At 46.5% G+C, this 27,504-nt stretch overlaps 1 protein-coding gene across 2 annotated transcripts in view; it reads right to left on the bottom strand.

Annotated features, from left to right (window-relative positions):
* ARMC10 (armadillo repeat containing 10) overlaps positions 1–27,504 on the bottom strand; it is a 52,678-nt gene that overhangs the window by 24,824 nt on the left and 350 nt on the right. The gene's annotated exons all lie outside the window — the stretch shown is intronic.

Below are 27,504 nucleotides of genomic sequence, written 5' to 3'. Positions count from 1 at the left end.
CCCCTGCCCATGTGAATGTACCCTGTACATTCACAGTGGGGGGGGGGGGGGGACCTCCAGCTGTTGCAAAACTACAACTCCCAGCATGCACAGTCCATCAGTGCATGCTGGTAGTTATAGTTTTGCAACAGCTGGAGGCACACGGGTTGGGAAACACTGAGTTAGGAAACAGACAATGTTTCCCAACCAGTGTGCCTCCTGTTGTTGCAAAACCACAACTCCCAGCATTCTCAGGCATGCTGGGAGTAGTAGTTCGGCAACATCTTTAGAGCTAGATGTTGCCGAACTATAGCTCCCAGCATGCTTGGAGTTGTAGTTTTGCAACATCTGGAGGACTACAGTTTGCAGACCACTAATAGTGGTTCCCAATCTGTGCCCTTCCAGATGTTGCAAAACTACAACTCCCAGTATGCCAAAACTGTCCAGGCATGCTGGGAGTTGTAGTTCTGCAACATCTGAAGGGCCAGATGTTACAGAACTACAACTCCCAGCATGCCTGGACAGTAAGGGCATGCTGAGGATGTGTAGTTTTGCAACATCTGGAAGGGCACAGTTGTCTCCAAACTGTGGACCTCCAGATGTTGCAAAACTGCAACTCCCAGCATGCCCAGACGCCAAGGGCTGTCTGGGCATGCTGGGAGTTGTAGTTTACAGGGTCCCTTTACAGCAATGCATGTCGCTTTACGGCGACGTGCATTGCTGTAAAGGGCCCGACCGCGGCTGAAGATCTACTCACCTGTCTCCTCCGCCGCCGTCTTCATCGTCTGGATCCGGGTCTTCGGGGACGAGGTAAGTACCGGGGCTGGTCCCCAGCACTCCCCCGTCCCCCGCCGCGTCCTCCGGTCTTCCTCCCGTCCTCTCCGGACTTCAAGGGGCCGGGCAGGACGGGAGGAAGTAACCGCCCCCCCTCCTGCGATTGGTCGGTTAACTAACCGACAGATCGCAGGGGATCGGAGGAGGTGGCAGGCTTGCCACCTCGCTCCTATGCTTTAGCATGGTCCTGGCTGTCTGTGACAGCCGGGATCATGCGAAATTACCGGGCGGTCGGGTCCCAGAGACCCGATCAGCCCGGTATCGCCGCAAATCGCAAGGGCGATTTCCCTTGCGATTTGCGGCGATCGCCGACATGGGGGGGCCTACATGGCCCCCCTCGGCGTATGCCCTGGATGCCTGCTGAAGGATTTCAGCAGGCATCCAGTTCCGATCTCTGCCCGGCGAGCGGCAGAGACCGGAAAAGACCATGACGTTGTGGAACGTCATTGGTCCTTAAAGCCCAGGGTGCCATGACGTTCCACAACGTCATTGGTCCTTAAGAGGTTAAGGACAGATCTAAAATCTGTGTTACTAAATTTGGAGGAATTCCTGGTGTACATCTTTAGGTACATTACCATATTAATTATCTTCTCACTACTTTTAATACATTTGGACGAATACTTAAATACGTTCCCTTGTGGATATATTGTTGTATTTAATCCAGGGCTGTGGAGTCGGTAGATAAATGTTCCGACTGCGGAGTTTTTTGTACTTCCAACTCAGACTCCTCGACTCTGACTCCTCTGTATTAATATGCAAATGTATTTTATACATTCCTTGAAGGAAAGAAAGGCAACATACATGTCATTTCCACAGGACTACTGGCTGGGAAGCCAACAGTCTATTGTATTGAACAGTTTGTGTGCTGATCTGCTGCTGAAGATAGGGCAGTGGGCGGATACAGGAAGGGGCATTTATTATAAAACATGATTTCCCTAGTAGAATCCCATAGTCATGTTTTTTTTTTTTTTTTTTCAAAACTTTATTTATCAGGTTTTACAGGTATATAAGGCACAAACAAGCATAGCATGTGGTCGGGTGACCTCACAGATTACAGTACAACCTATCAAATTCAGGTAAGGGAGAGAGGGAGAGGAAAGAAACAGGGGATACCGACATGGGAAGGAAGGGAGGAGAAGGAGTACAACCCTTAGAGTAAACATTTGTCACAAATGTCAACACGAACCGTAGGTAAGTGGTAGCTGACAATGTCGAGCCCAGGAGCATGTTTAGTGATCAACTAATTGAGAGGGTCCTTAGTAAGAGAACACAACCTAGTAAAAAAAAATAAAAAATAAGGATAAAAAGGAACAAAGTAAATGAAATAAAATCATAAAGCAAGGCGGAAATTGGGTATTTCTTCATTGAGCTGCTAGTTGGTTACGGGCAATATATTGCAACCATCTGTCCCACAAATGAATAAAGGACTGTTCCTTGCCCTGTCTGCGGGCTATCATTCTCTCCATTTCACAGGCATATGTTATCTTGGCCCGCAACTGGGCAAAGTCCGGAGCGTGTTTGGACTTCCATGAAGAGGCAATAAGAAGACGAGCAGCTGTAAGAATGTGAAATGCGATAGTTTTGCATTGAATAGGGAGGTCAACAATGTGATTGGAGAGCAAAGCAAAGTCTGGGCCCCATGGGATAACAACGTCCAGATCATCATGGAGTAGGTGGAGAACTCTAGACCAGAAGAGCGTTAAGGCACTGCATGTCCACCAAATATGTAGGAAGGTCCCCACTTGGGCGCCACACCTCCAGCAGGTAGGGTCTGTTCCAGGGTATATCTTAGACAGTCGTTCCGGGGTGTAATACCAACGGTATAAAAGTTTTCGGGCGGATTCAACATGGTTGGTGCACTTAGAGAGCTTAAACGGGAGAGAATATAGGGATAGCCATTGGTCCCCCGAGATATCCCCACCCAAGTCTCCCTCCCACAATAGTTGAAAGGGATGGGTGTCAGAGGCTCGTAGTAATTGTAAATGTTTATATGCTTTAGACACTCCACCTTTAATCCCTACAGTGTTGGAAAAGTAAAAAAGTGTATAGCTTATCACCTGCTCCCGAAGGCCAAGAATGGGAGGAGATAAAGTGCCGCAGCTGGAGGAACTTGTAAAAATCAGTATGGGGTATGCGATACTTGGGGGCAAATGTTGAGAAGGGGAGTAGAGAGGTAGAAGAGCATATATCACCTAAGCTTTTGACCCCCCCATTCGTCCAGTTAGTGAAGTCAATGTGAGGAAGAAGATGCTTTATAACAGGGAAGGGAGTTGAGGGGAGGGTACAAAGGGAAAGGACCCCAGAAGAGAGTGCAAATTTCCAGATGTGGAGACAGGCAGAAATGGTAGGGCTTGGAGATGATAGGGGAATTTTAAGGATGGCCACTCTCCAAAGTAAATGCTGTAGAGATGAGACTTTAGCAATAGCCGCTTCCATTGGAAGCCACCGGGCATCTGTATCACTCCTCCACCACTGCTTGAGACTCACCAAGTGGGAAGCTCTGTAATAATTGATTAGATCAGGACACCCCAAGCCCCCAAATTTAGTCAGAAGGAACAATAACTTGGCCGCAACTCTCGCCCTACCATTCTGCCAGATAAAATGCATAAGTAAGGATTGGAGTCTTTTAATAGCAGGGACAGGGAAGGTAACAGGTAAGTTGCGGAAGAGATACAGAATGTTGGGTAAAAGAAACATTTTGGAAACCGCTATGCGTCCAAACCAAGAGAGCTGGATATGAGAGAGGCGTTTGATTTCAGAAGAGAGGGTAGAGGTCAAAGCAGAGAGATTAGAGGAAACAAGTGAGGACAAGGAAGACGTAAGAAAAACCCCTAGGTATGTAATGCCCTCAGTAGCCCACTGAAGAGGGTACCTAGATTTAAGCTGTGTAGTATCAGACTGAGACAAGAAAAGAGGTAGAACGGTTGATTTGGAGGTATTAAGTTTATAAAGACTAGCTGCACTGAAGAGAGAGATCAGGTTCAAGACATTGGGTAGATATTGTAGGGGAGAGGACAAGGCAATCAGGACATCATCTGCGAATAGCCCAATTTTGTGCTCTTCGCTGCCAACAGTTATGCCGGTAATACCAGAATTGCACCTGAGATGTTCTGCAAAGGGTTCCATAACCAGAGTAAAGAGAATGGGGGATAGGGGACACCCCTGCCTAGTCCCATTCGATATGATGAATGAGGAGGATAGAGCGTTGGATGAAAATACTTTGGCGGATGGCGAGGAATACAACGCCATCAGACTGGTAATAAGGGGAGGGGGAACACCAAATTTGGTGAGGACCTCCCGGAGATAACCCCAATGCACCCGGTCGAACGCCTTCTCCGCATCCAAAGAAAGGAGAAGAGAAGGCGTCCGACCACGGCATGCAATGTTAATGATGTCAAGAAACCGCCTAGTGCCATCGGAGGACTGACGGCCCTTGACAAACCCCACCTGATTGGCGTGGATTAGGGATGGGAGAACAGCCGAAATCGCCCACAATTTGGAATAAAGTTTGAGATCACAATTTAAAAGAGAGATCGGTCTAAAGTTGGGGGGTGATGTAGGTGGCTTCCCTGGTTTGGGGAGGGTGACTCTGATCGCTTCTAGCATCTCAGGTGGGATCTGGCCCTTTGAGCCATATCGTTAAAGAGATCTGTCAAATGAGGTATTAATGTGTCAGCATGTATTTTAAAAAATTCATTTACCAGCCCATCGGGACCTGGTGACTTTGCTCCCTTCAATGTCCCGATTGCCTTTGAAACCTCTAAGGATGAAAAAAGGTAAGGTCAGAGAGGAGACCGCTTCTGGAGACAGAGATGGCAAGGAAACCGAGGATAGAAAGGAAGAAATGGAGTGGGGGCAGGTACCGTTGAGGAGGGGTCAGAAGTGAGATTGTATAGGGAAGAGTAGTAGGAAGCAAAAGCATTAGCAATGGATTGGGGGTCAAAAGCTTTCGTGTCATAAGGTAAGGATAAGAATGGAATGCGGCTCCTGGCAGCTCTCACCTTAATTTGCCTAGCTAAAACTTTCCCCGGCTTATTGGCAAGCCAGTATGTCTGGAGTTGCAGACGACGTAGCGCCAGGTCGAATTTGTGTAGGTCTAGGGAATGAAGTTCAGTATTCAGCGCAGATATGCGCGAGTGTATGCTTGGCGAGGGAGATATCTTGTTTTGTCTGTGCAAGGTGGCGAGGTCCTGTTGGAGGGAAAGCCGTTTGGTGTCTGTTTGGTATGGTGAGCTGATTGACTGATTAAAGTACCCCTAACGTTGGCCTTAAAGGCACACCACAAAACCGCCTCAGAAGATACAGAGCCCTTATTGATAGAAAAGAAGGATTCAATGCTGGAGCACATAGCAGGTTGGTATGTGGGGTGTTGGAGGATATATGGTTTGGCTCTCCATAATAATGATCGGCGGGTAGGGTATGACTCTTCTACAGTGATGGATACAGGGGCATGGTCCGACCATGTAATATTATGGATCTGCGATGTGGCGATAGATTGCAAAAGGGGGTTAGTAACTAGGAAAAAATCAATTCTAGTGTAGGAACTGTGTGTGTGAGAAAAAAAGGAAAAATCGCGCTCACCAGGGTGCTGTATCCTCCAGACATCAAATAGGCCTCTGTCTGAGATCGTTCGGAAAATAGGCGTGGGCTCAGTAAGATGTGTGGGGGAAGTAGAATCCATAGAGGGCCAGAGGGTGACATTAAAATCACCCACAACTAGTAAACGGTCAGCTGGAGATGACCTCGCCACCCTGGAGAGGACATGTATGATGAAAGCATGTTGTTTAGTGTTAGGTGCATAGATAACAACAATAGAATACTTAATTAGGTTAAGTAGACAATGTAGGATCAAATACCTGTCGCCCTCATCCGCCTCCACTCTCACATCTGAGACTGCAATAGAGTCTCTGATAGCAAGCGCAACACCTCTTTTTTCCGGTGCGCATGAGAGAAGAAAATATGTGGGTAATTTTTATGGTGGAGACGAGTGGAATCAGCCTCCAGTAAATGGGTTTCTTGCAGACAGAGTAAATCTGCCTGCAAGCGTTTGGCTTCAGCCCACACCATCGATCGTTTGAAGGGGGAATTCAGGCCCCTCACATTAAGGGAGACAAATTGTATTACCATGGCGGAGAAGGAGGCGGATCGCTGGGCAAGAGGTTAACATTGACAATAAAGTCACAATAAAAAGGGACATATGTTCTCAACACTGTGGGTGTTCGTGGAAGGGTTGTGCAGAACCACAAGTAAACAGACATATACCACATAAGTGTCAACCGGACACAAACTGTAAAGTAGAATGCAGAGTGACAAATTACTCCAGGAGAGAGCAATTTAGGGGGAGATACAGGAGAAACTATACCCATATCTAACATGTGCCGGACCGGCAATATAAGAACTACACCCCAACTATGGCATTTGGAAGAAAATTAAGAAGAAGATTTCCGCTTTCCATACTGTACCACAGTCCAGTCTTCTGTCATCTTCGCCGGAGATGGTTGAGGCGCAGTGGGGACCTTCGCAGGAATCTGTGGCGAATTAGGTGAAGAGGCAGTGAGGTGCCACTTGGAGCACAGCTCTAACAGATCCTCAGGAGATGCAGCTAGGTGTTTAGATCCGTTGTAGGTGACAATGATTTTAGTGGGGAATCCCCACTTATAGGAGATTCCATTAGCTCTGAGTAGGCTAGTGCCTTTGGCAAACTCTCATCTTCTAGCCATGGTAGCGGGTGAGAGATCAGCAAAGATAGAGAGAGAAGTAAACCTGGTCGGCAGAGCAGGCGGGTTCCTGGCTGCAAGCATAATCCTCTCCTTAACATGAAAAAAGTGCACCCGTAGAATGACATCAATCGGACAGATTTCGGCTTGGGTAGCCTGTGGATTCGATCTAGAAGAAGATCTGGCGAAGATACATTTGGTAGAAGCAAGGCAAAGTAGTCCGTCACAAAGCCAGCCAAATCCTCCGTTTTGACCTCCTCCGGTACTCCTCTAATGCGGAGATTGTTCCTCCGGGAGCGATCCTCCATGTCCGCCATCTTGGACCTAATAGCCGCGATCTCTTCTTCGAGGGAGGAAACCTTGTCCACTACAGCATTGTGGGCCGAGGTAAGTTCTCCCATCTTGTTCTCCACATGAGAAGTGTGGGATCCAAGCGAGTGGAGTTCCTTTTGGAGACTAGAGACAGCAGCACGTATTTCCTTCTGGATGGTGGAAGTGAGGTCTGCTGCAACTGCCATTAGCGCGGCCTCCGTGAGGGGCGAGGAAGGGCTAGGTGAGGACCCACCGGTAGGAACGGAGGGATGCCGGAGAGAGGAGCAGGCAGCTTCAGGTGAAGCCGGAGGAGAGCGAGAGGTAGAGCCACTGGAAACCGAACCGTCCGAGCCCGGGGAGGAAGGTCCACGTGGATGACCGGAGCTCATAGAGGTAGGGGAGCTCCCGGCTTCTGGAGATGTTCTTGCGCTCGCAGCTGGCAGGCCGCCCGCGCCATCTTGTAAGTCAGCCGCCGGGAAGAATTGGGTGAGCTTCAGTGGGCTCTTCTTGGCTTTTTTCGTCCGAGCCATCACACACCTGGTGCAGCGGGAGTTAGCAAGTTCGAGGGTAGTTAAATTAGCCGAGATGAGCCGGTTTGAGCCGCTCTATTGCCGGAGACTAGCGGAGCACAGGGATTATGCGACCGCCACCATGCGCGTCCAGGCCACGCCCCCCATAGTCATGTTTAAAGGTGTACTCCACCCCTAGGCATCTTATCCCCTATCCAAAGGATAGGGGATAAGATGTCAGATCACCACGGTCCCGCTGCTGGGGACCCACGGGATCACCGCTGCGGCACTGCCCTTTCGTTACTACACAGAGCAAGTTCGCTCTGTGCGTAATGACGGGCGATAAAGGGGACGGAGCAGCGTGACGTCATGGCTCCTCCCCTCGTAACATCACGGCCCACGCCCTTAATGCAAGTCTATGGCAGGGGGCGTGACGACCGCCACACCCCTTCCCAGATTTGTATTGAGGGGGCAGGCCGTGACATGACAAGGGGCGGGGCCGTGATGTAACAATGCTCCGGCCCCTGTATCGCCCGTCATTACGCACAGAGCGAACTCGCTCTGTGCAGTAATGATAGCGCACTCGCTCTGTGCAGTAATGATAGCGCGGTGCCGCAGCTGCGATCCCGGGGGTCCCCAGCAGCGGGACCCCGGCGATCTGACATCTTATCCCCTATTCTTTGGATAGGGATAAGATGTCTAGGGGTAGAGTAGCCCTTTAAGCTAACAATCGAGTTTACAAGTTTTTATAGCCTTAGCTGAATGGCAGCAGTTTTTCCAATGGTTTACAGTTTCAGTCTTGAACTATTGACCCTCTATTCCCTTTACTTATACAAGTGTCTCTAGTCCTGCAAAAAACATATTTACTTAATCCCTTATCAGTGAGAGGCTAGGTTACCCATGGGTTCCCTGTAACAGCAGAACACAACACTATGGAAAGTATAAGTATTGCCGCTCCTATATGTGCGTTGTGTGCCATATAGTTGAGCACATGAAAAGCATGCTTCTTCACGGTCACTTAACATGTTCGTTTTGCGGATACATGAGGCACTGGATGCATTGATCTTTATTCTTACAGTGGAGAAGTGATTAGTTATAACTTTTTGTGAATTGGGACATTTAAACTTTTTTTTTTTATTCCAATCTAAATTTAGTTAGTAGGAGTCAGTGTCGGTGAATTGTTTGTCGACTCAGACTCCAGGTACCCAAAATTTTGTCCGACTCAGACTACTCTACTCCGAAGCCCCGATTTTATCAATTAGATGGTGAAAGATAAGACTATGCAATATGTATGCAGTAATATGTACAGAGCACGCCCCGTTCTCTGCAGAAGGGAGAATGTTCCTCATTTTAAAATCTAGCATTTCAAAAACTCGATATTAGGAAGGATCTTTCACCATACGGACTAATTGTTATAATTTTCATCCACATTGTAAAAGATTCACAATCAAATAAAAACTAGTACACTACCAGATATACATGCATGAGGCCTCTAACTTTAAAAAGGGGTATTCCAGGAATTTTTTTTATTTGACTATGCTACAGGGGCTGTAAAGTTAAATTCTTCTGTGATTTTCACGTCACTATTTTTACGAGCATACAACATGACTGTTTTCTTCAATGGGTGGAGCAATTAATCTGCAACTAATGCAACAGCTGTAGGCACCCTGATTGAAAACCACAGGTCTTTTGTTTCAATAGGTGGGGTGGCTGATGTGTGAGAGGGAGGAAAATGGGGGGGGGGATTTGTAGTAAAAAAAAAAAAAAAAAAAAATCATAAGTCAAACAGAAGTACAAGTTCACAAACAGCTAGCCACAGTGTTATGGTAATCTCATGACATAGCTATTTAGCCCCAAGACAAGCGCAGATCCTTCCTAAGCATGTCCATTACTGTCTGCCAGGTATGTACTAAGTTCATCTTATGGTGGATAACTCATTTAAGTAATGGGAAAGAGAATAGGTGTAATCATCGGACCCTTGTATATAATTACCTTACAGCCATATTGCTGCATCTTACAGGACCTCTCTGGCTCCTCATGGCCTCTCAGGTAACTTCTAGGGGAAGACTAATTGTACCATGATACCTTTTATGCCTCATGGCACTTCTATACAGGCAGAGACTAGTTTTTACATTATAGCTTTTGCTGGCTTCTGCGCTCCCCCCCCGCCACCTTTCTCTTTGGCATGTGGATATTTATGAGCATGACTGTTGTGACGTATGCCCCTCGGTATGAAAACTCTTGACCAATAGGGACATAGAAAGCCCCCCTTCGGGGTAGTGACAAATCATTTTAGGTGGTGCTATGAATCAACATAACATATAACACCATAAATCATGACCGGAACCATAATATGACATCAAGTGGTTACATTTTGTTTTAACAAAATATAAGAATAATATAGGGTAATTTGACCTCATAACAACTATCAACATCATATTGTTTATAGTTAATGTCTCATTATGAAGGGCATTGTTGCTGGGACCTTTAGAGATACCACAAAGCTGATATGGTATTTGAGAACATTTTGTTGTTGTGAAGAAATGTTTATGAGAATAGAGGTTAGTGTGTGCAATATCATAGATCCATTAAAATGGCTGCTGTTAGGTTAACTTAAGAACATGCCATGTTAGGCCTGACAAAGTGGAATATTTATGAGGAACAATAGAATAACCAAAGCTATGTGCAATTATGCAACTCTATTAAATTGTTAGAACAACATGTTATGGCTGATACAGTGTACAGCTAATTATACTCAGAGTGTGAATATAAAATATATGTTTGTGTAATGCACCATTTTATATTCAGTTAAATAACATTTATCATTTTGGTATTTAGGGTTAATTTTTGAATGCATCTGCTTAAACATGGCTGCCAGGATCAAAATGGAGACTCGTGTCTCTCTTTGCTTCATCTGATCCAGTCAGAATGTATGACAGTGTGACACCCCAGATTTGCCAGACCATATCTCAGTCTGATGTGTGATACTGTGCAGCTCTCTGGGGTATTTCAGCCCAATGTGCAGACGGTATCACACATCAGGCTGAGATACTCCAGATACTCCATTTCACATATTAGGCTCAAAGATAGATTATTGGATTGTGGATTTCATTTTTTTCCTAGACTACAGAAACACAAGGATTAACTAGAACTAAAAGCTGAACAGCATGCGAAGTTGAACCAAGTCATGGCACTCCTGGGAGCAGTTAATGCTTCTATCAGACTGCAATTAGGACACGGCAGTGTGAAGGCCATCGGGGGAGCCAGGGAGAATAGTGGGAAAAAAAAAAAAATACTGTTTGTGCCGTCATTTTCTTCCACTATTCCCATCAAAAGAATAACAGCGCCTGAAGTCCCTGATAGTAGTAAATGGGAGCCAATGGGACCCATTGTTGTCCGTCACGAGGACAGCAGTTAAAGTCGCACACCAAAAAAATAAATAAAAGAAACAACACTTTAACGGCTGTTCTTAACTTGGAGCAACGGTAGTGTGAAAGGGGCCTTACATGATTCACACAAGTAGAATTTTGGTATTTTGGCCAAATTTCCATCATTTTTCTCATTACTCTGCTGTCCAGCAACTCAAAGGGTTATCAATGCCAGCCCAGGAGGCTTCTCAGCAAGATAGGACTGTCTGGGCTTTATTCTTTAGCCCTCCATCTTTTTCTGACCTTCTGTGTCCTCCTAGTCTTCACTACTGCCACAAGACTCAAGGAGTGAGTATAAAGTAGTTAAGGCTCACAGCTGTCTTCTCTGCACTTTTGCCTGCGCATTTAGACTTGTTTTCAGGTTGTCGGGCTATATTGGTACCGATAAAATCAGATGTTGTAATATGAAAGAAACAACATGGCAAAGCATCCATCTTGAATCAAAATGATTCAATTTAATGAACTTTCACCAAGTCAGGAAGTTTGAGAAAAACCACACAGAGAATGGAATGTTTCAAGTAAACAAAGTGGATTAGACAAAACAATATCCAGGATATTTGCAAGTCATCAAATGAAAGTCTTTGAGAGTGAAACTCATTGGCTAAAATGGGGGGGGGGGTCTGCTCTGTACACCTAGATACCGGTGTGTGTGTGTGTGTGTGTGTGTGTGTGTGTGTCTCTCTAACAATGTGTTGTATTTGCATTCTATTTATCTGCACTGCTCAAAAAAAAATAAAGGGAACACCAAGATAACACATCCTAGATCTGAATGAATGAACTAATCGTATGAAATATTTTTGTCAAGTTGATTAAAATGATTCTGACTGCCGATCAATATATATGTATTAAATACTTATATATTTATATGCCATTTCTAATGTTGAAAAAAGATATTTGTTACCTACTCTTAAACTATACACCATGTTCCTGATCTTGCTATCTACTCGTGACTAAGATTGAAACCTTGGAAGATGAGACGTTAGAAGACAAAATATTTGAGGAAGACACAGATCCAGGTTTTTCCAGTCTCAGAGTGAAAAAAGAACCACGAGTGAACTTTGGTCGAGAAAGAAATAGATGCCTAAAATATGCTAATATATACAGACATAGGGGGAGATTTATCAAAACCTGTCCAGAGGAAAAGTTGCTGCGTTGCCCATAGCAACCAGATTGCTTCTTTCATTTTTCAGAGGACTTTTCAAAAATGAACGAAGCAATCTGATTGGTTGCTATGGGCAACTCAGCAACTTTCCTCTGGACAGGTTTTGATAAATCTCCCCCATAAAGCTCAAATAACTAATCAAAATGCAACATGCTGATTTTGACGTCATAACTAAACCTCCTCCTTTGTCAAATGTAAAAACCAAATGTACTTCCTGGATCTCCTCTCCCTGTGATAGCTGAAGCTGCACGGAGCTCTCGTGGCCTCTGTGGCCCGACAGAAGTTCACACGTACGCAGCTCATACGGCTGCCTCATATACATTTACTGTTGATCCACAGCGCTATCGGGATCCCGATGCCGCTGTCATCAGTGTGCCTCCCCCTGAGCGCCCCACGCCCGCAGCTGTACTCCCCGTCCCGTTAATGCTCAGGGAGCAGGGAACAGAAAGTAGAGCATCGGGCGCAGGTTAAGTTATTCGCGTAGTGCTGCGCATGCGCAGTACTACTTTACCTGCGCCCGATGCTCTATTTTCTGTTCCCCGCTCCCTGAGCGTTAACGGGACTGGGGCGCTCGCGGGGACGCACACTGAAGACAGCGGCATCGGGCATAGGAATCCCCATAGCGCTGTTAAACGCTCCCTGAGCGTTAACAGGGGACTGGGAATAGACCTACGGGGGACGGGGAGTAGAGCTGCGGGGGATGGGGAGTAGAGCTGCGGGCCTGGGGCGCTCGCGGGGACGCACACTGATGACAGCGGCATCGGGCATAGGAATCCCCATAGCGCTGTTAATCGCTCCCTGAGCGTTAACAGGGGACGGGGAGTAGAGCTGCGGGCGACGGGGAGTAGAGCTGCGGGCGACGGGGAGTACAGCTGCGGGCGACGGGGAGTACAGCTGCGGGCGACGGGGAGTACAGCTGCGGGCGACGGGGAGTACAGCTGCGGGCGACGGGGAGTACAGCTGCGGGCGACGGGGAGTACAGCTGCGGGCGACGGGGAGTACAGCTGCGGGCGACGGGGAGTACAGCTGCGGGCGACGGGGAGTACAGCTGCGGGCGACGGGGAGTACAGCTGCAGGCGTGGGGCGCTCGCGGGGACGCACACTGATGACAGCGCCATCGGGCATAGGGATCCCGATAGCGCTGTGGATGTAATAATAGAGTAAATGTATATGAGGCAGCCGTATGAGCTGCGTACATGTGTGAACTTCTGTCGGGCCACAGAGGCCATGAGAGCTCCGTACAGCTTCAGCTATCACAGGGTGAGGAGATCCTCTCCCTGTGATAGCCAAACTGACACTACTGTGCGCATCGATGCGTGACGTTTAAATATGTCACGTGACAAGAGAGAGCCAATAGGATGTGATGGAGGCGGACCATCTCATTCTATGGCAAATCTCATTCCACAGCAATGACCGGCCCTCAGCATATGCAGCAGCGGTCACTCATATTTTAATGCCTCACCTCAAACAATCCCTGACACTTTCATCTTTATATAGTTGAATGTGCTGACAACAAAATCACAAAAAAAATTATCAATGGAAATCACATTTATCAACCCATGGTCTGGATATGGAGTCACACTCAAAATCAAAGTGGAAAACCAGACTACAGGCTGATCCAACTTTGATGTAATGTCCTTAAAACAAGACAAAATGAGGCTCAGTAGTGTGTGTGGCCTCCACGTGCCCGTATGACCTCCCTACAACACCTGGGCATGCTCCTGAGGAGGTGGCGGATGGTCTCCTCAGGAATTTCCTCCCAGACCTGGACTATAGCATCCGCCAACTCATGGGCAGTCTGTGGTGCAACGTGGTGTGTTGGTGGATGGAACAAGACATGATGTCCCAGATGTGCGCAATCGGATTCAGGTCTGGGGGGGGGGGGGGGGGGGGAAACACGCAGGCCAGTCCATAGCATCAAATGCCTTCCTCTTGCAGGAACTGCTGACACACACTCCAGCCACATGGCTGGAGTGGTAGCATCTCCATGCTCTGGACACTACGCTGACAAACACAGCAAACCTTCTTGCCACAGCTCGCATTTATGTGCCATCCTGGATGAGCTGCACTACCTGAGCCACTTGTGTTGGTTGTAGACTCTGTCTCATGCTACCACTAGAGTGAAAGCACCACCAGCATTCAAAAGGGATCAAAACATCAGCCAGGAAGAATAGGAACTGAAAAGGTCTGTGCCACAGAGCCGTTTCCCAGTCGTACCATTCCAGTTGCAAACTGAGGCCTCCATATGGACTAATGGACTATGGACTAATGTGGCACTGAGCTGCAGCACGACTAACCATGGTTCACAGCTTCATTCCATGACAAATCCTTGTGCACGATTGAACAGCTCCATCCCTTAGAACTGTGCCAGGGATCTCTCCATCCTGCCACTGTGGACTAATGTGGAACTGGGCTTCAGCACAGCTAACCAAAAGTGCACAAGAATTTGTCATGGGATGGAGCTGTCAAAATCCCTATGATCAGACATTCTAAAAAGTCTCCTCTTACTTCGTGTATATGCAGGATTTAGTATACAGACCACGGTTTGAACTTTGTCCATAAGTGGACAGCTCAACATACCTTACAACTGGCACACTTGCTGATTTTATGGATGCTATATGGACTAATGTGGCTTCTGCACAGCTCGTATTATGCTCAAAAAGCTATTTATGTCTAACTTACTCACAGATAAAATATGAGGCAAGATAAAAATATCTTTTATAATAATACTTTATTTAATCATTAGCTGAGGAACCTGCGCTGCCCGTTTTTTTTCCTACCATGTCCTTGTGGGGGGAGGAAAAGCAACAAAGGAGGAAGCTTTTGTCCTCATATCCCGACCCCATTTCCAGACCCCATTTCCAATCCTCATTTCTAATTCTCATATCCCCTCCTGATATCCCGACCCCATATCCAATCCTCATTTCTAATTCTCATATCCCATCCTCAGGTAGGGATGAATTGTGGTAAAGATATTGTAAGCTGAAAATAAAAGGGGTGTGGCTTGAATGGTGGGCGTGTCTTTGCAAGTTGGGGAATGGAATGTGGGGAGGGTGTGGCCGTACTGGCGTATTCACCAGGAGATGCGGAGCTTGTGGAGTAATGCACCAGAAGTCCTATATACTTGCATGGGACTTAAAACAAAAAACCCATCCTTCACATATGGGGGTAGGTTAGGGTCTAATTTAACTATTATATATTTTTTAACATATAAGTAACATGTGACCAAGTATTATCGAAATATCTAGAGCCATACGGAAGTTGTGCTGGAACACACATTTCCCATAGATTTGCATTGGACTTTAAACAAAAAACCCAACCCTCGCAAGTGGGGGTAGGTTGGGGTTAAATTACCTATCAGGGGTGTGGGAATTTAATTTAAAAAAAACAAACAAAAAAAAAAAAAATCAATACTTGTCCATGGGACTAAAACTGAGCAAAATCTACTTGTCCGGGCCAATTTTCACTCGTTTTTTTTCCTCCTCACCCTATAATAGCCATAGCTACCTACTACAATGATACCTTTAATTTTTCAATAACATATTCTCCGAACCAAAAAAAAAAAAAAAATTTATATTATTATGATATATATATATATATATATATATATATATATATATATATATATATATATATATAAAAAAAAAATCGATGAAGTTAAATTGAAATAGTAAAAGATAATTTAGCAAATTTGGTGGTTTTCTATTCTACGCCATTTACCTTGTGGTTGAGATAACATGTTTTGATACTTTAGACCCGCCTGATTACAGCAATACCAGATTTGTATAGTTTCTGCCACGTTTTACTACCGTATATACTCGAGTATAAGCCGACCCGAGTATAAGCAGAGACCCCTAATTTCAACCCAAAATCCCAGGAAAAGTTATTGACTCGAGTATAAGCCTAGGGTGGGAAATAAATCATCCCCCCCTGTCATCATCCAGACCCGTCATTAACATCCTCATCATCATCACCGCCTGTCATCATCCAGACCCTCATCATCATCACCTGTCATCATCCCCTTGTCATCATCCCCACCCATCCCCCCTTCATCATCCCCTTGTCATCATCCCCACCCCCCTTCATCATCCCCTTGTCATCATCCCACACACCCCCCTTCATCATCCCCTTGTCATCATCCCACACACCCCCCTTCATCATCCCCACCCCCCTTCATCATCCTCTTGTCATCATCCCACCCCCCCCCCCTTCATCATCCTCTTCTCATCATCCGCCCTCAGTGGTCTTCAACCTGCGGACCTCCAGAGGTTTCAAAACTACAACTCCCAGCAAGCCCGGGCAGCCATCGGCGGCCTTCGACATCATCCAGCCCCCTCTCACCCCCCTTTAGTTCTGTACAGTACTCACCTCCGCTCGGCGCTGGTCCGGTACTGCAGGGCTGTCCGGTGGGGAGGTGGTCCGGTGGGATAGTGGTTCCGGGCTGCTATCTTCACCGGGGGCGCCTCTTCTCCGCGCTTCCGGCCCGGAATAGAGGCGTTGCCTTGACAATGACGCAGAAGTACGTTGGCAATGAACGTACCTCTGCGTCGTTGTCAAGGCAACGTGACTATTCTGGGGCCGGGCCCGAAGCGCTTAGAAGAGGCCTCCCCGGTGAAGATAACAGCCCGGAACCACTATCCCACCGGACCACCTCCTCTCCGGACAGTCCTGCAGCACCGGACCAGCGCCGAGCGGAGGCGAGTACTGTACAGAACTAAAAGGGGGTGAGAGGGGGATGAATGTCGAAGGCCGCAGTGGTCTTCAACCAGCGGACCTTCGGAGGTTTCAAAACTACAACTCCCAGCAAGCCCGGACAGCCGATGGCTGCCCGGGCTTGCTGGGAGTTGTAGTTTTGAAACCTCTGGAGGTCCGCAGGTTGAAGACCACTGTGGGTGGAGAGTTCACTCGAGTATAAGCCGAGGGGGGTGTTTTCAGCACGAAAAATCGTGCTGAAAAACTCGGCTTATACTCGAGTATATACGGTAATTTAAAAAAATTCGGAACCTTTTCCAATTTTTTTTACCCCTGTTGCTTTAATAAAATAAAAAAATTTGAATACCAGGCTGTATGAGGGCTCATTTTTTGTGCCATAATCTGTTTTTTGTATCGGTACCATTTTGGTATTGATCCGACTATCCTTTTTTTAACTTTTTTTTTCCTGGGATATTTAAAAAATTGCAATTTTGTGGTTTTTTTTATTTATTTTTTTATTTTATTTTTTTTACATTTACCGTATGGGATACATAATGTTATATTTTAATAGTTCGTACAATTACGCACACAGCGATACTTAATATGTTTGCATGTTTTTATATAAGAAAAGGGGGTGATTTGAACTTAAGTTTATTTGTCTTTTCAACTTTTATAAAAAAAATAAAAATGTCCCCCTTCCCCCACACACTTTATTATACTTTTAGGAGGAATCATTAGATTCCTCATACAGATCAGTAGAGTTCTATTAAACTCCATTGATCTGTGATCCATTGATAGATCCTGGCTGGACTAGGCTCTATCAATGACAGAGCCACAGGACAGCAGGGAACAGAGGCAAGCCCTCCGGCTACCTCTATAGTGGATCGTCCCCTGCGATCACACTTCAGGGGGGGCGATGCACCCCACTAGCCCACCAGAGAGCATTCACATGTCCCTTCAGCCGCCGCTGTCAGCTTTGACAGTGGCGATCACTGCATGCTGGCTATTAGCGTTGGCCCCTGGCTACTGAGAACAGCCGGGGGCTGCAGAGTATGGAGCGGGCAGGAGTCGGGAGTGGCTCCATACAGACTGCTGAGCGCCGCCGCGCCCTGCTTGCACGTAGCCGGGCTAAGGGCCGGAAAAATTCACCTGCCCGGCGCCCGGAACTGCATGTCCCAGGTGTTGGGCGATAGGAATTCCACATCCCTGCCTATCCTATGTTTGTTGTTGACATATAAAGTCACATGTGTACCAAGTTTCATGTTAATAACTTTAGCCGTTTGGAAGTGATGCTGTAACATACACACATATACACACACATTGAGTTTCATATACACTGCTCACAAAAATAAAGGGAACACTTAAACAACACAATGTAACTCCAAGTCAATCACACTTCTGTGAACTCACACTGTCCACTCAGGAAGCAACACTGATTGACAATCAATTTCACATGCTGTTGTGCAAATGGAACAGACAACAGGTGGAAATTATAGGCAATTAGCAAGACACCCCCAAAAAATGAGTGGTTCTGCAGGTGTGACCACAGATGTCAGTTCCTATGCTTCCTAGCTGATGTTTTGGTCACTCTTGAATGCTGGCGGTGCTTTCACTCTAGTGGTAGCACGAGATGGAGTCTACAACCCACACAAGTGGCTCAGGTAGAGCAGCTCATCCAGGATGGCACATCAATGGGATCTGTGGCGCGAAGGTTAGCTGTGCGTCAGCGTAGTGTCCAGAACAAGGAGGCGCTACCAGGAGACAGGCCAGTACATGAGGAGGAAATGTGGAGGAGGCCAACAACCCAGCAGCAGGACCGCTACCTCCGCCTTTGTGCAAGGAGAAGCACTGCGAGAGCCCTGCAAAATGACCTCCAGCAGGCCACAAATGTGCAGGTGTCCACTCCAACGGTCAGAAACAGACTCCATAAGGGCCCGACGTCCACAGGTGGGGGTTGTGCTTACAGCCCAACACCGTGCAGGGCGTTTGGCATTTGCCAGAGAACACCAAAGGTTGGCAAATTCACACCCTGTGCTCTTCACAGATGAAAGCAGGTTCGCACTGAGCACGTGACAGACTTAGAGTCTGGAGACGCTGCTTGAGAATGTTCTGCTGCCTGCATAATCCTCCAGCATGACCGGTTTGGCGGTGGGTCAGTAATGGTGTGGGGTGGCATTTCTTTGCGGGGGGTAACCTGACTGCTATTAGGTACCGATAAGAGATCCGCAGACCCCCTTGTGAGGCCATATTCTGGTGCGGTTGGCCCTAGGTTCCTCCTAATGCAAGACAATGCTAGACGTCATGGGGATGGAGTGTGTCAGCAGTTCCTTCAAGAGGAAGGCATTGATGTTATGGACTGGCCCGCCCGTTCCCCAGACCTGAATCCGACTGAGCACATCTGGGACCTCATGTCTCGCTCCATCCACCAACGGCACATTGCACCACAGACTGTCCAGGAGTTGGTGGATGTTTTAGTCCTGGTCTGGGAGGACATCCCTCAGGAGACCATCCGCCACCTCATCAGGAGCATGCCCAGGCATTGTAGGGAGGTCATATGGGCACGTGGAGGCCACACACACTACTGAGCCTTGTTTTGACTTGTTTTAAGGACATTACATCAAAGTTGGATCAGCCTGTAGTGTGGTTTTCCACTACACTACACACTTTTGAGTGCGACTCCAGATCCAGACCTCCATAGGTTGATAAATCTGATTTTCATTGATAATTATTGTGCGATTTTGTTGTCAGCACATTCAACGATGTAAAGACGAAAGTATTTCTGACGATTAGTTCATTCATGTTTGTTAATTTTACTATTTAACTTGTTTTCAGATGTTTTTTTACATGCCTAATGTACATTTAACCCCTTAAGGACATAGGGCATATCCATACGCCCCCGTTTCCAAGTCCTTAAGGACCGAGGGCGTATGGATACGCCCTGAGCATTTCCGGCCCCCACCGCTAGCCGGAGGGGAGCCGGAGGCCTGCTGAAATCGTTCAGCAGGCATCCCGGCATATCGCCCAGGGGGGTCATTATGTCCCCCCATGTCGGCGATTGCCGCAGATCGCTGGACAATTCAGTCCAGCGATCTGCGGCGGATTCTGGGTCACTCGGGTCTCCAGTGACCCAATGACTCGGAATTACTGGCTGATCGGGGTCGTCAGAGACGGCCCCGAACAGCCAGAGCCTGCAGGGGTGAGGTGGCACTGGTGCCACCTCACGATCGCCCCGATTCGTCGGCCGGATTACCGGCCGACCAATCAGGGCGCCTGCTGCGGGTGTCACTCCCGCTCCGCCCCTCTTCCGGAGGACGTGAGCAGGCAGAAGATCCCGGGTGCTGGGGACCCCGATCCCCGGCATCCCTGTTGGGATCGGGGCCCCAGGAGCGACAGCGGCGGCGAGGGACATTCCTGCAGTGTGGATCGTTGGAGGTGAGTGACAGCCTCCTGCTGTTGCTTAGCAACAGCTCCCAGCATGCAACAAGGGCATGCTGGGAGCTGTAGTTATGCAACAGCAGGAGGCAGACCACCACAACTCCCAGCATGCCCTTATGGGCATGCTGGGACTTGCAGTTTTGCAACAGCTGGAGGCACATTCTTTCTATGGAAAAGTGTACCTTCAGCTGTTGTGTAACTACAACTCCCAGCTTGCACAATCAGCTAAAGTGCATGCTGAGAGTTGTAGTGGTGCATCTAGTGGTTGCATAACTACAACTCCCAGCATGCCCGTTGGCTGTCGGTGACTGCTGAGAGTTGTAGTTTTGCAACAGCTGAAGGCACACTGAGTTAAGTAGTAAACCAGTGTGTCTCCAGCTGTTGCATAACTACAATCCCCAGCATCCCCAGCCAATGTAGTATGCCTCCGGCTGTTGCATAACTACAAGACCCAGCATGCCCTTCCGCTGTCCGTACATGCTGGGGGTTGTAGCTTTTGCAATAGCTGAAGGCACACTGGTTGCAAAACACTGAGTTTGTTACCAAACTCGGTGTTTCACAACCTGTGTGTCTCCAGCTGTTGCAAAACTACATCTCCCAGCATCCACTGATAGACCGTACATGCTGGGAGTTGTAGTTTTGCAACAGCTGGATGTTTCCCCCCCCCAATGTGAACGTACAGGGTACACTCACATGGGCGGAGGATTACAGTAAGTATCCGGCTGCAAGTTTGAGCTGCGGCAAATTTTCTGTCGCAGCTCAAACTGCCAGCGAGAAACTACTGTGAACCCCCCGCCCATGCGACTGTACCCTAAAAACACTACACTACCACACAATAAAATAAAAAGTAAAAAACACTACATATACACATACCCCTACACAGCCCCCCTCCCCAATAAAAATGAAAAACGTCTGGTACGCCACTGTTTCCAGAACGGAGCCTCCAACTGTTGCAAAACAACTACTCCCAGTATTGCCAGATAGCCACTGACTGTCCAGGCATGCTGGGAGTTTTACAACAGCTGGAGGCCCCCTGTTTGGGAATCACTGGCGTAGAATACCCCTATGTCCACCCCTATGCAATCCCTAATTTAGGCCTCAAATGCGCATGGCACTCACTTTGGAGCCCTGTCGTATTTCAAGGCAACAGTTTAGGGCCACATATGGGGTATCGCGTAATCGGGAGAAATTGGGCTTCAAATTTTGTGGGGTATTTTCTGCTATTACCCTTTTTAAAAAATGTAAAATTTTTGGGAAAACAAGCATTTTAGGTAAAAAAAAAAATAATTTTTTTTTACATATACAAAAGTCATGAAACACCTGTGGGGTATAAAGGTTCACTTAACCCCTTGTTACGTTCCCCGAGGGGTCTAGTTTCCAAAATGGTATGCCATGTGTTTTTTTTTTTTTTGTTTTTTTTTGCTGTCCTGGCACCATAGGGGCTTCCTAAATGCGGCATGCCCCCAGAGCAAAATTTGCTTTCAAAAAGCCAAATGTGACTCCCTCTCTTCTGAGACCTGTAGTGCGCCAGCAGAGCAATTTTCACCCCCATATGGGGTGTTTTCTGAATCGGGAGAAATTGGGTTTCAAATTTTGGGGGGTATTTTCTGCTATTACACTTTTTAAAAATGTAAAATTTTTGGGAAACCAAGCATTTTAGGTAAAAAAAAAAAATTATTTTTTTTACATATGCAAAAGTCGTGAATCACCTGTGGGGTATTAAGGTTCACTTTACCCCTTGTTACGTTCCCTGAGGGGTCTAGTTTCCAAAATGGTATGCCATGTGTGTTTTTTTGCTGTCCTGGCACCATAGGGGCTTCCTAAAGGTGACATGCCCCCCAAAAACCATTTGTCGCTCCTTCCCTTCTGAGCCCTCTACTGCGCCCGCTGAACAATTAACATAGACATATGAGGTATGTGCTTACTCGAGAGAAATTGGGTTTCAAATACAGGTAAAAATTTTCTCCTTTTTACACCTTGCAAAAATTCAAAAATTGGGTCTACAAGAACAAGCGAGTGTAAAAAAATGAAGATTTTGAATTTTCTCCTTCACTTTGCTGCTATTCCTGTGAAACACCTAAAGGGTTAATACACTTACTGAATGTCATTTTGAATACTTTGGGGGGTGTAGTTTTTATAATGGGGTCTTTTATGGGGTATTTCTAATATGAAGGCCCTTCAAATCCACTTCAAACTGCTTAAATTGCTGCTGAACTTTGAAGCCCTCTGGTGTCTTCCAAAAGTAAAAACTCATAAATTTTATGATGCAAACATAAAGTAGACATATTGTATATGTGAACCAAAAAAAAAATCCATTTCCCTTACTAGCAGAGAGCTTCAAAGTTAGAAAAATGCTAAATTTTCATTTTTTTCATCAAATTTGGTGATTTTTCACCAAGAAAGGATGGAAGTTACCATAAAATTTTACCACTAAGTTAAAGTAGAATATGTCACGAAAAAACAATCTCGGAATCAGAATGATAACTAAAAGCATTCCAGAGTTATTAATTTTTAAAGTGACAATTGTCAGAATTGCAAAAAACGCTCCGGTCCTTAAGGTGAAAAAGGGCTCGGTCCTTAAGGGATTAAGTGAAATCTGATAAACCCTTTTTGCGTAATTTCGCTGAACCCCCCCCCCCCCCCCCCCGATTCATCAATTAAACGATAAAGTTATCAGCACCAAATTAATTTTGCACTCAATCATTTGTTGCAGCCCTAGAATCCATTCAGGGCATCTGTTGCAGTCCGATTTAAGTAACCGGACAAAAAGAAGGTTCATGAAGTATTTTTTCATATGGCAGAATCTCTGAACAGAATCAAACGGCAAAATTCCGTGTGAATGAGCCCTAAGGATCCATGCGTTTTTGATCCGTTATTACTTCTGAGCATGTTAAAAAGACTGAGCAACCAGGAAGTAGCCAGACAAAAATAAAAACGGACAATAAAGGATACAAACGAATGAAAAACTGATGCAAAAGGATGCCACTTAAATGGCATACCTTTGCATCTGTTAGTATGGTCCGTTTAGAAGTAATGATTGGAAAATCGAGAGAGGGGAGAGAATGGCCATGTGAACCTAGCCTTAGGGCTTGTTCACATGGCCATCTGCCCCTGTTAATAAATGTCCGTTATCAATCCAGTTGATAATTTTCCAAATGGCTGTAAAGTAATCCCATTGATGTCTATGGTTTTATTTTTTAGAATCCTTTATCACCTGTTTGCTTCCTGTTCTGTTTATTTTTTATTTATTTATTTATTTTTTTTGATGGGAAAAAGATGTTGCATGCAGTATTTTTTCTCCCATCAAAAATAACAGAGTAGAAACGGATATTATAAATTTAAAAGGTATATTCCAGGCAAAAACATCTTATCCCCTATCAAAAGGATAGGGGATAAGATGTCTGATCGCGGAGGTCCTCTTACCTGCCTTCATTTCTATGAGAGGGGGCGTAACGGACGCAACGCCCCCTCCCATAGACCTGAATGGAGGGGGCGTGGCGTGACGTCATGTCCCTGTCTCGGAAGCCCGGAGGTTTCCAAAACTTCAGACGCAGCTACGCATAGAATGCGGGCTGCTGCAGGGGGGGTCCCAGCGGCGGGCCACCTGCGATCAGTCATCTTATTCCCTATCCTTTCGATGGGGGATAAGATGTTTTTGCCCAGAACACCCCTTTAACATGGAAGTCTATGGCAAACGGATGAGCCTTTAATGCCATTCATTTGCACCCGTTTTTTAACGCCTTAAGGACGCAGGGTGTACCTGTACGCCGGTCCCGCTATATAACTCGGGGACACGCCTTGACCCCACGTCATACCGGGTCGGTCCCGGCGGCTAATGATAGCCAGGACCCTGGGCTAATAGCGTGCGGCACCGATCGTTGTGCCGCGCGATATTAACCCTTTAGACACCGCGATCAAAGTTGATTGCCGCGTCTAAAATGAAAGTGAAATCTTCCAGGCAGCTCAGTTGGGCTGATCAGGACCATCGTGATAAAATCGCGATGTTCCAATCAGCTAGGACGCGAGCAGAGGTCCCCTCACCTGCTTCTGTCGCGTCCGATCGGCGATTCATTGCTCCAAGCCTGAGACCCAGGCTAGAGCAATCGACCGCCTATAACACTGATCAATGCAAAGCTATGGCTTTGCAGGGATCAGTGTAAAAGATCAGTGTGTGCAGTGTTATAGCCCCCTATGGGAACTATAATATTGCAAAAATAAAAAAGGTAAAAAAAAAAAAAAAATGTGAAAAAAAAGCTAATAAAAGGTCATTTAACCCCTTCCCTAATAAAAGTTAATAAAAAATAAACATATGTGGTATTGCCACGTGTGGAAACGTCCGAATTATAAAAATATATAGTTAAACCGCATGGTCAATGGCGTATGCGCAAAAAAATTCCAAAGTACACTAGCGTTTTTGGTCACTTTTTATATCATGAAAAAATGAATAAAAAGCGATCAAAAAGTCCGATCAATACAAAAATGGTACAGATAAAAACTGCAGATCACAGCGCAAAAAAAAAAAATGAGCCCTCATACCGACCCATACGCAGAAAAATTTTAAAGTTGTAGGGGTCAGGAGATGACAATTTTTTACGTATTAAATTTTCCTGCATGTAGTTAGGTTTTTTTTCATAAGTACAACAAAATCAAACCTATATAAGTAGGGTATCATCTTAACCGTATGGACCTACAGAATAATGATAAGGTGTCATTTTTACTGAAAAATGTACTGCGTAGAAACGGAAGCCCCCAAAATTTACAAAATGGCATTTTCTCTTCAATTTTGTCGCACAATGAATTTTTTTCCGTTTCGCCGTGGAATTTTGGGAGAAATTACTAATGTCACTGCAAAGTGGAATTGGTGTCGCAAAAAATAAGCCATCATATGGAATTTAAGTTGCAAAATTGAAAGTGTTATGATTTTTAGAAGGTGATGAGGAAAAAAAAATGAAAATGCAAATATGGAAACACCCTGCATCCTTAAGGGGTTAATAGTTTCTGAACAGTTATTACTTCTGAGCAAACTCCTCCAGTACTGTGGGAATATTATTACTCCCGTCAGAGTTTGCTAGTAGTTCTCGGCTGCGGGAGTTTGTGGCGGCTGGGGAGGCTGCATTAGTGCATGTACTACAACCCCAATCATGGCAAAGCGTCTCTTCCATGTTGGGGGTTGTAGTACAGGGGCTGAGGGATTGATCGCACCTGGTTTCACTTCTGAGACACGATGCGATCAGAAGTTATTAACCAGGGGAGTGAGCAGCATGCTCCGCTCCCCTGCACTGTATGTACTGTATCACAGCCCTTATTGGACCCTAGTATCAGATATAGTTAATACATAATACATTTTATTGATATGCCTTAAAAATAATTAATATAAAAAAACTGTGAATACTATATTGTGACAAAATAATGTACAAAAATAACCACAACACCAGAAAATAAGCTACTACTTTAATCCAAAGTCAGTCCTGACTAATGGATTACTAATTAGAATACCGTAGGTGATGAGCACAGAGTAAACAGTCAGCCCCCCAGGATAGACAAGCTGACATACAGCCTGAGTATATTGTTATCTCCCGTTATTGAGTCGGAGCGACCTATTAAAACCACAGGGATTGCTCCAGCTCTTCTAATATCACAATGTTGGTAAAAACGGGAGCTTTTGACTCACCACAGTAAATTTCTGGTGTGCACACTAAATAATACCACCTCTTGTGCAATAATTTGTGAATAAAGATAATAAAAAGGACATTACAATTATTCCCGTTCCGACGTGTCCCCCCCCCCCCCCCATTATCGGGGTTTCTCAAGGAACTTAGGGTTTGAGTCCTATTGATACGGACTGATGTCACAAGATGAGGCGATAGTACTGATAACACCGATAAGCCTTATCTTCTTATGCATCAAGGATATGTCAGGCGTGTGTCCCGGTATGTACTGTCTTTACTTTCCTTTTTAAATCCCCCGCTGGGAGCCCAAATGGCCAGCACAGAGTGGCCATTCAGGGCTCCCGGCTGGGTTTTCAAAGTCACTCAGGGAGGATTGTGAACTACATTAGTGGCTGGGGGAAGCATTGTGCTGCACTCCCGGGCAGCCCTGAAGTGCTGCAGGGACCATATGTATAGAAGAGCTATAGGGGGGCAAGATCTATAGCTAGCACAGCGGGGGGCAAGATGTATAGCTAGTGCAGCGCGGGGGGGAGCATAAAGCGCTATGTCTGGCCCCCCCCCCCCCCCCCACTACGCTAGCTATATATTTTGCCCCCCGCAGCGCTATGTGTGACAAGTATGCCATCAGCAGCGCATCTGCTGGGCGGGAAGCAGGCGGCATTGCGCTGCGGTCCCCGGCCAGCAGCATGATGCACTGCTGTTATTATACTTGTCACGCATTGCGCTGCGGGGGGGAGGGGGGGGGGCGCAAGATCTATAGCTAGCACAAGGGGGGGCGGCTAAATATCGAGCTAGCCAGCTGGGGGCCAGACATAGCGCTATACATCTATATATATTTTGCCCCCCCCCCTGTTGCGCTAGCTATACAACTTGCCCCCCCCCTGTAGTGAGTCTATACAAATAGTCCCTGCAGCACATCAGGGCAGCTGGGAACGCAGCGCAATGCTTCACCAGCTATTAGTGTAGTTCACAATCCTCACTGAGTGACTTTAAAAATCCCGCCGGTTTAGTCCCTTTGCACCAGTTTGTAGAATGGTCCGTTTAGGAGGCAATAACATAGAAAGTTTAGACGGGGGACAACGGCCGTATGTGATCGCTCACATTGCTGTTGGCCTTCGGTAAATGATGCACCGTTGGCTAGTCCATCAGAGTGACAGAGGAAAAGAAAAACAAAAAACATTGCATGTCCTATTATTTTCCTCAGTTCAACTACAAATAAAAAAAATAAAAAAATAGAAAATAAAAAAGGGGGGGGGAGCTTAAAGGGGTAGTCCAGTGGTGAAAAACTTATCCCCTATCCTAAGGATAGGGGAAAAGTTTGAGATTGCGGGGGGTCCGACCGCTGGGGCCCCCTGCGATCTCTCTGTACGGGGCCCCGGCTCTCGGCCCAGATAGCGGGTGTCGACCTCCGCACGAAGCGGCGGCCGACACGCCCCCTCAATACATCTCTATGGCAGAGCCGGAGATTGCTGAAGGCAGCGCTTCGGCTCTGCCATAGAGTTGTATTGAGGGGGCGTGTCGTCCGCCGCTTCGTGCGGAGGTCGACACGCCCCCTTCCTGCGGGCTGTCGGGGTTCCGTACAGGAGATCGCAGAGGGCCCCAGCGGTCGGACCCCCCACGATCTGCAACTTATCCCCTATCCTTAGGATAGATGCAAATACACTTGTCAGAGGTTAGCAACAACATCCCTAGCAACCAATAGTAAAGTTGCCAACGTCTTCACTATTTTCTTCCGCGAATATGCGAATATAAGGAATACAGGACGAA

Source organism: Hyla sarda, chromosome 4, assembly GCF_029499605.1.
Source record: "Hyla sarda isolate aHylSar1 chromosome 4, aHylSar1.hap1, whole genome shotgun sequence".
Lineage (NCBI taxonomy): Eukaryota > Metazoa > Chordata > Amphibia > Anura > Hylidae > Hyla > Hyla sarda.
The sequence above is the reverse complement of the archived record's forward strand: the minus strand, read 5'-3'. Positions and strand labels throughout refer to the sequence as shown.